Genomic DNA, 9,897 nt, shown 5'->3' with positions numbered 1-9,897 from the left:
GTGGATAACATCTTTGTCCTGAACAAGTTAGCTTCCATCTTGCTTGCAGTCTCCCTCCTTGAGTAATCGCTCACTGTTCTCAGACTTGCTCAGCCAGTTTCCACAATCATCACATGAAGCTGTTCTTTATAAAGGTGAATTCTCTCCCTTGTTTTCTGTTTTTCCTTCTCTAGTGGACCACTGACTGACAGAAATCTGAGAGACTGATCATCACTATTTGGGTAAATGTGATCATAAACAATAGAAATATCAGGATAATCATTCCCCAAATTTCCTTCTTCTTTATGAATTTTCTTACAGAAACACAAATGTTTGGTATACAATAAAAATTAGGTGTAATATATATTGGAATATATATATGTATTAAAATGTATATTCATTATATATACAGATATATATATGAGGAATTTGTATATGAACAAAACTCATGGTATCTGAAACTATGCTCGAACTTTGTCTGCCAACAATCCCATTGTGTCACCCAGCTTCCTGCATGTCCCATTCCCAACATCAGCCTGAGCAGGGTGTCCAGGAAGTGACAGCACCTTAATGGAAAAATTTAAGAGATGTTTCTCTTGAGTTCCAAATTTTATTTCACTTAGTATCTTCCCCTTTTGACTTCCCTGGTGGCTCACCTGGTAAAGAATCTTCCTGCAATGTGGGAGACCTGGAGACCTGAGCTCGGTATCTGGGTTGGGAAGATGCCCTGGAGAAGGGAACGGCTGCCCACTCCAGGATTCTGGCCTGGAGAATCCCATGGACTGTGTTATATAGTCCATGGAGTCGCAGAGTTGGACACGACTGAGCAACTTTCCCTTTCATCTTCCCATTTTAGCACAAACTCTGAAGATTTAGAGTGTTGCAAGTTAATGGGATGTATTAATGATTATTGCCTTGGAAGAGTTTATGAAATTTTAGAACATTTCTTAAAAAAAGAGTTTATAGTTTGGTGTGAAGTGTAGTAAGAAAGAAAAACCTTAATGACATAGAGTCAAGAGACCAGGAGAGGGCGCTCTCAAGTCCTGGTAACAGGAAAACCCAACAAGAAGAAAGACTACTTGCCTTACAAGCCAATGAAAACCCTAAGAATCTTTCCTTACCATAGCATTTCCACTTCTTTTTCCTCTCTAAAGGAGAGCTTTTCTTAAACAGTAGTAAAATATTATGTTTTGCTGTAGCTAATGAGGACGACCTCATGTATGGAGTTTCCAGTCAACCAGTCAGATTCCTGATTAATCCCTTATCATTCGCATCCCGTATAAAAGAAAGACCTGGCAGGGACATTGAAGGACTCCTCTGAGTAGAAGAAATTCTTGGCGGTGTTCAAGAAACCAGCACCCCTCCTTCAACATCTAGGAATACACCAACCCTGCCTGCTCCCAAATTTTACTGTGGAATGAAAAACACATTGAATGGGGGCGGGGCAGGGGGAGTCAAAAGACTGTGGGAAATGTTCTTTCTCACACGTGAGAAATGTGTTTGGATTCAGTGTTCCGTCTTTCTTATCTCTGAGTCCTTACCCAAGGCTGGAGCTCGGTCCCAGAAACCCACTGTGCCCTGCTCCCGCTGATGTTGGGTAGAGCTGAGGGTCTTGGCTCCTCCTGGAGCTACTAGTTAGAGCACTGAGAATTCAGAAATGCATCTTGATGGTCATGTCTACACCGGTAACTTCTCACATTGTCAGACAGCCTGTGAGTGTAGTTGGGTACTTTATTTTAGGAACTTTACACAGTTGAAACAGAATAAGAATTCAATAAAAGTCTATTTTAAATGTCAAATTGTCTTTGACATAAGAGCTTCTTCCTAGAATCTACCTGGATAAGAAAAGCAGGCTTAGACTCGTAGACAGTTCTGGCTGGAAAATGTCAGACCCAAGGCCTGTGAGCAAAACTGCAGTAGAAGCTACATCTAACCCCAGACAACAAACTTGCTACCGTTTAGAAATTATAGAGGACTCTTTGTTTGCCTTTTGTTTGGTTTGGTTGCACACTATTGCTTTTGCTCTGGCTGTAACTGCACACACAATAGTGGATGGTGGTTATTCTCTAAGACTCTGTTCCTTTTAGTCATTCTCTGCATATCATCTTGTACCCCATCATTCTATTGTGCAATGTGTATGCACATTTGAAACAATGATGCTAGCTTGTGAAGTTAAGGATTACGGCATAATTGTACACTACAGGATAGACTAAAAGAAACCACAGACAACGTATGAAAGAAATGTGATACAGACTATGAATTTTGGCCACTGTCTCTTGAGATTTTCTCTATTTGACTGTTTGCATTCTATTCCTCAAAACATTTTCCTATTTAATGAAAGATGGGCCATCATGCTCCACTCAAGGAAAGACACTTTATTTTTGAAATTTTTTGAAGTATGGTTGATTTACAATATTGGGTTTAGTTTCAGTTGTACAGGAAAGTGAATCAGTTTATATATAAATATATATGTATATGACTCAGTTTATATATATAGTCAGTATATATATATGAATCAGTTTATAGATACATATATATATGTGTGTGTGTATATATATATATATATATATATATATATATATATGTATAAACTGATATCTCCACTCTTTTCTTCCTACTGTTTATGAGGTTCTTGAGGCAAGAACACTGAAGTGGTTTGCCTTTCCCTTCTCCAGTGGACCACATTTTGTCAAAACTCTCCACCATGACTCGTCCATGTCTGGTGGCCCTGCAAGGTATGACTCATAGCTTCCTTGAGTTACACAAGGCTGTGATCCATGTAATCAATGCAAGAAGGTAAAGTGTTTCTGAGGAGGCTTTACAAACAGCTGAGAAAAGAGAATGGAAAGGGAAAGATATACCCATCTGAATGCAGAGTTCCAGAGAATGGCAAGGAGAAATAAGAAAACCTTCTTAAATGAACAATGCAAAGAGATAGAGGGAAAAAATAGAATGGAAAAGACTAGAGATCTCTACAAGAAAATTGGGGATACCAAGGGAACATTTCATGCAAAGATGGACCCAATAAAGGACAGAAATGTTTGTCATATATTTTACATTTTTACAGATTAAAAGTTTCATAATATTATGAAGTTTTAATAATTGTCATATTGTTATTTTATTATCATAACATTTTTATTTTTAAAATATCATCCATTATTTTAAAGAGTTTCAAATAACAAAATAAAGCCTATATATTTACCCAAATAATTATAATTTCTGGTGCTCTCCATTTTGTGTGTATTTTCCTTGTAATGTGCTTATACATCTAGAAGACATGATTTCTTGCAGTTTTGGTATGATATAAGAAGAAAAACCTAGTCTCTATTTCTCCATCTTAAGAAGTAGAAGTCTCCCCTTGTGTAACTTTTGTAAATAGTAGTTAAATCTTAATAATGAAAAGTAAATGGACTCTCTATTAATTTTCTTTTACTAGAGTTTTAGTATTTTAAAAGTTGACTGCTTCCGGATTGCCAGTGAAAATATCTTACCTTGCTTATTTGGGACATGAACACTTAAGAAAATATTAAATTAAGATGCACCAGTGGGAGAATGAAAACTATTGTGATTGTTAACAATGACTTCTGTCTGGGTGATATTATTACAAACAAATGTGCAGTTATGTATTTTGAAAAACATGTGGAAAAATAAGTTTATTTTTCTTTATTGTCATGTACAATCCCATTATCTCTTTGAAAAAAATTAATATTGAACAATTAATTGTAAATGCGACAGAGTTTTGAGGTCATTAAAACACTTCTTACTTCTTTTGCATTTTTTAAATAAAGCTAATTTTTTAGAACAGTTTAAGTTTACAGCAAAACTGAGTGAAGTAAGGGGATTCTGATATACCGTCTCCCTCACACATGCATAGTGTCTCCCATAAGCAAAATCCTGCAGCGAAGTAGAATCTTTGTGGCCTTTGCAGACTGGCTTCCCTCACTTCCTTATATACAATCAGGCTTCCTTCCTGTCCTCCTGTGGTTTGATAGCTCCTTTCTTTTGGCACTGAATAACATTCCCGGGTCTGGACATGCCATGGTTTACTCATCCCTTCACCCTGTGAGGGACGTCTTGGTTGCTCCCATGTTTTCATAGTTATGAACAAAGTTGCTACAGACGGTCTGTGTACAGGTTTTGGGTAAGCAGACATTTTCTACGCCCTTGTGCAACTAACAAAGAGTGAGATTGCTGGACAAACACATGTTTAGATTTGAAAGAACTGCCAAACTTTATTCCTAAGTGTCTGTGCTATTTTGCATTGCCAATAGCAATAAATGAGTTTCTGTTACTCCCCGTCCTTGTTGGCATTTGACATGTTTTCTACTCCTTTATATTTTGCATGGCAGTCAGCACTTGTTGGTACATGTTTATTTGAAGAAATAAATTGAAACAAACAGCATGATATTCTGAGTTGAAAGCAAACAAATAAACAGGAAATCCCAGCTGTACTTATCTCAGAGGAAAAAGGCCAGTGCTAGGAGCGCACCAGGGCTTCGCAGGAGGCTCAGTAGTAAAGACTCTGCCTGCCAACGCGAGACAGACGACACGCCGGTAGGACGCGAGGTAGATGCTTGACCAGGGACGATCCGCTGGAGGAGGAAACGGCAGTCCCCTCCGGAATTCTTGCGTGGAAGACTCCATGGACAGAGGAGCCTGGAGGGTCGCAGTCGTCCTCGGGGTTCCGAGGAGGAAGAGAACCTGAGCGCACCCAGGCGCTCCCGGGCTTCCTTGTCCACAGCCGGCGGCGCCTGGCCTGGGGGGTTCCGGCAGCCCCGGGGATCCTCCTCTCAGGTCGCCCTGGACCCAGAAGTCCCCCGCGGCCTCGCTCCGCACACGGGGCGCTCGGCTTCCTTGCCCGCGGAGCCGGAGATGAGGTCGCAGCCACAGAAGTCCGCGAATCTCCTCTGGGGCTTAGCGGACGGCCGCCCCGTTTCCAGCACAGGGCCCGCAGATCCCGATGTTCTGCCGTGCGAACCGCCTCCCTCCCGCGACAGCATCCCCGAGGACGCAGGCTTCCTCGGCGCCGCCAGGCTCTCGTGGACAGAAGGAGCCGGGTCCCCTGAGGAAGCCGCCGTCTCCCACCCAGGAATCGGTCTGCTCTCCGTCGCCCTCCTGCGTCCTCTCCGGGCTCCGAAGCCCCTGCCCCCGCGCTCCGCCTCCGCGCTCCTCCCGGCGGCGGGCGCGCTCGGCGGGGACGCGGAGAGGAGCCCCCCGCCGCCCCGCGACAGCTCGGAGCTCGGATCCGCGGCCGCAGACATCTCCTGGAGACGCGCCTCTCTCTGGGAAGGAGGAGGCTCCTTCCGGAAAGGATGCGAGAACCAGGGACAGACCCTAAGCTCACAAGAGCTCTGTCCCCAGCAGTGACACGGAACCAGAGGCGGGGCTGAGGCCGGGGGTCTCCAGATCTGCAGAGTCAGAGGGTCCCCAGGGCCTCCCCTGCTCTTGCTCCTGCTCCTGGAGCAGCGGAATTCTGCGCTGTAGGGCTTCAGTCTAGGGCTCTGAGGCCTTTGAATACTATCTTTGATCTAATATTTTTCTGTAGCACCACTTACATTTTTTTGTAAATAATGTTTCTATTTTTTATTCCTATTGTTTTTGTTCAAAGCAGAATCCCTTGATGTTTTAGAAGATAACACAAGAAATACAGTGAAAACTTTGTTTCTAAACTAAACAGATAAAAATAAACACAAATGATAAATCTAATCAATTTACAAAAAGCCTACAGTATCACAAATTCATGAAAGAGGAAACTGGAATTGTTTATAATAAGACAAATGAATTTGCTCATCTTTATATATTCTAAAGATATAAAAGATCTATATATATATAAAGATATATACATAATGAAAAAATAAAACTAATGTGGAAATGCTCTCAAATTTTATATAACTCAAATTCATTTAACCCAATTACTGACTGTGTCATTTTTAAGTCCTTTTGGACAAAACCTCTACTTGTCTTTACCCTTCCATGCACTCCCTCATCAAGTCATGTATAGCAAAGGGCTCTGGAGTTACTGGTCTCACTCTACAGGGAGAAGTAATCAGGCCACAACTTCAACCAAACAACTGTTTTCCCACCAATAGAATTCCTGAAACAGTCAGCTGATTTAAATTCCCTTAGATTGTATATTATACATGATACCCAGATTAAATATTTTCAAACTGTGTGCAAACACTAAAGAGGACAGGAACTAGTAGTTTCAGTCTCCAGAGTAAGTGTTGCCAGATGTCTCCTGCTATTGATCCAGAAAGGAAAAATACAAAGAGGGATTTATTTTCTGCCCCCGCACTAAGGTGGTTGTCATTTTTTCTGGGAACTGGCAGTGAGAGGTTCAAGGAGACAGGACAGAGAAATTGGGAACACTGGGTCACAGCCGGGGAAGGGAAGGGATAGGACACACACCTGGAGTCTGTAACACTGTCCTGGCCCGTTAACTTCCTGTGACTGACTGTTCTGCCTCTCCTGCCTCATTCTCATTACTTTCACTTCTTCATCTTGGCTCCTTTATCAGTCACCCTTTGTATACTGTGACCCTACGAATGCTTTGCATGGCTCTCTCAATGATAATGCTTTCTATTACTGATTACACTTACTGTTCAATCTTCAAGAATGAAATATTAGAAAGTCAAGAACTATAACTTTTAGGCTTGTATCTTATGCAACAAGGCATGCTTAGAAAATCTGTTCAATCTTCAAGGATAGAATGACATACTATAAAGTCAAGAATTGTAACTTTTAGATTTTATAGCCTCTGCAACAAGACATGGCTTAGAAAACAGTAGATGCTGAATGAATTAGAAAATATGTGCTTTAAGTTCACAAGAAGAGCCCCACTTGACTGGATATCTCACTGCCTATCTTGAGTTATAAGACTTATTAGCACTTCATAGCAAAAATAACTTAGGAGAAAATCTCCTGATTTTAGGTAAAAAGAATTGTAACTTAGACCTAGTTTTGCAAATTAAAGCCAAGTAGGTAAGCAAATGACAAAAACTGATAAGAAGTTTTCCAAACAAATTCAACATTTTAGTCATCTATTAATAAAAGAATATAAAATTGAAAATTTCTGGAAACTTTAAGAAATGAAAAGCGTTTATGTACAATGCATTCTAAAAGAATATATTAAAGAGCGTACCAGTGTATGAAACTTCATACACAACACTCCATGGGAAATAAATGTATTGGTCATTTTTTGAATACCAAATGCCTTGTGTATTACTTAACTGCTTGTTATTTAAAAAAAAATTCAAAATCATCTTCAACAAATATTTGTTTAATAAAGTAAAACATAAAAGTGTTTTGAAGAGTCTGCAATAACTACCTGTCTACCTAATATGTATCTATCTAATTTGAAGACCTTTATGTTTTAAAATAAAAATATTTTTATACAGCAACAGTGAAAACTATGGGCTTGGGTGAGAGTGATGGGTCCATAAGTTGTAAAAAAAAATATATATATATATATAGATATAAATATATATATATATATATCTGCTGCATAAGAGAAACAACTTACAGAAAGCGTGAGAACATGAGCATGAGGGAATCCCTGAGCCCAAGTTCAGGCAGATCCACGGTCCCCATCTACAGCACATCCTTCAGGACACTAACTCTAGAGCTGAGGACCCAGGTCCGCCTCATACTCTTTCTGCACCTCCTCAGCCTGTGTCTTATAACGCTATTTCTGACTCTTCAGGATGCCTTGGCAGGATCTGCCAATCTCCAGTCTCCAGCAGGGAGATTCTTGCAACTAGACTTGATCACGAATCCTTGTGAAACATCTGACCTCTGTGGCTCTCCATGGAATTGAATCCCCCGTGGAAAAATCATTTTCTGGAGGAGATTCAACTCTTACATATTGTCCTAAAACTTCTTGTGGGCTTTCATTTGGATTCCTTTGGGGACATCTGGTTTCTTGGAAAACTGGACATATAATCTCTTGGAATATTTCTTTGGGAACATCCGTTGTCTTGGAACATTGAACACTCGAATCGTGTTCCCTGGAGTGAACCATTTTCTCCTCGGACTCCTATTTCTCCTTGAAACCTTGAATGTATTTCAGCATTATGTTCTCTGAGAACTACTTGTCTTTCTCAGACAGGACCACTGTCAGCCCCTGGTACTCAGTTTGGGGTGTTTGGGGAAGTATTAGGGCCATAAATTCTTTAAAAAATGGGTAAGCTGTCAGGGGCTTCTTGAGTAAATTAGAATATTGTGCGTGTGTGTGTGTGTGTGCACACGGGCACGTGTATTTTGTTTTTGTGAGGCTTTTTAAAATATTCCTTAATTTCCAGGAATAATTATTAAAGTGCACGGTTTCCTCATGTTATGAAAGCTTCTAACCATTCCATTATACACATTTCTCCAGAAGTATCTTACAAGCAACTTTTTCCCAGTCTATCAGGGACAGAGGTATTTTGAATGTGTGGCCATCACTGAGCAGGGGACTATTCTCCATGTCTTCCAGTCATTTCACAAGATCTTCCCTGGACACTGGAAACTCCATTTCTAGAATTTGGGGCCACTTACAAGGTGCCAGTTATGCAGTAACCACTCCAAGAGCTTGAACATCTTCACACTAAAGACATGGAAAGTTAATTCTTTCTTGAAGTTCTGTAGTGTGTGGGATGCAATGATTCTGCAGAGCAAAGGAAGGAAAATTCCTTTCCTTGTATTTCCCAAATGAGAAAATCACACCACACTTGTTATATATCAATTCTATAATCTAAGTTGACCCTTAAAAATAAAATGAAAATTGTTGCAAATCCTGAATTGAAATTTATGTTTGGTTTTCAGATGCAACATCTGTGCTCTTCAAAATCCCCTTATCTCTTGAGCCTGCTTTCCACCCAGTTTTACAGGGCTTATCCTAAATGGTACTTAGCAAACAAAAATGACTTATTCATTCAAGAGAGTTAGAATCAGAGATGTAATCCAGGAAAGTGAAGTAAAAAGGTGAAAATGAAAAGGGAAATGGCTGAAAGGAAAGGCTTTGGATTCCATACCGCAAAGAATGGGCTTCTACGAACTGAAGGACCAAGGGTCCCAGAGAGGATCAGAAGATAAAATGAGATAAACAGAGTATCGGGTTTTGAGATAAGTCAAAAAGAGACTGATTGTCTTATGGAAAACTCAAAATCAACATTATAAAACAGACTTATGTAGTAGATATTTTTAATCTCAATGTAATGGAATTTCCTTAAGCTGTGAATCTGCAGCTCAGTTTCCTCTCTACTCTTGACTTTAGCCCTAGTACTTTACGTCTATTATGTTGGCTATCTTTTGGAAAATTTTGTCAATGGAGGAATAATATTTGACTATATGAATTCTTTAATTCATGTGTTTTTTTCACTGATTCACCTAACACTTCTATGTGTTCTGTTCTGAGTACTGCACGGAGAGTGGGAATGTAACAATAATATAAAATAAGATAAGAACTGTCTGAACTCCATTTCCCTCCAATAGTAAAAATATCTACTACCTTGACAAAAGTTTGCTGAAGAGTGTGATGAGATGGTATATGCTGAATGTGTAAATGTTAATGGACATTGGTTCCTTTTGGAGGTCACTGATATGTCCCGCAATGAGATAGTCCTGGTTTCACAATTTTGTATATTTCTAAAAACCATTGATTATGTAGTTTAAAGGTAATGACTTTTATGGTACATAAATTTTAGTTTAATATAATCCTTATTTTAAAAAGAAAAGCAATTCACTATATTCAATGAAATACTCCATAATAAATGTTTATTAAAAATTTAATTAACAGATTTATACTTACAACACTTTTATGCCATTTTGTAAACATACAGTCACTATGTTACATTAAATAAGAATGTGCTTGGACACAGTCAGGTATCCTGTGGCCTCACATGAAGTGAAGGGCAGCAATATCCCCAGAGAAGAAGCTCC

The sequence above is a fragment of the Giraffa tippelskirchi genome, chromosome 10, assembly GCF_054371585.1.
Source record: "Giraffa tippelskirchi isolate mGirTip1 chromosome 10, T2T-mGirTip1v1.2.pri, whole genome shotgun sequence".
Classification (NCBI taxonomy): domain Eukaryota; kingdom Metazoa; phylum Chordata; class Mammalia; order Artiodactyla; family Giraffidae; genus Giraffa; species Giraffa tippelskirchi.
Note: the sequence above shows the minus strand (reverse complement) of the source record.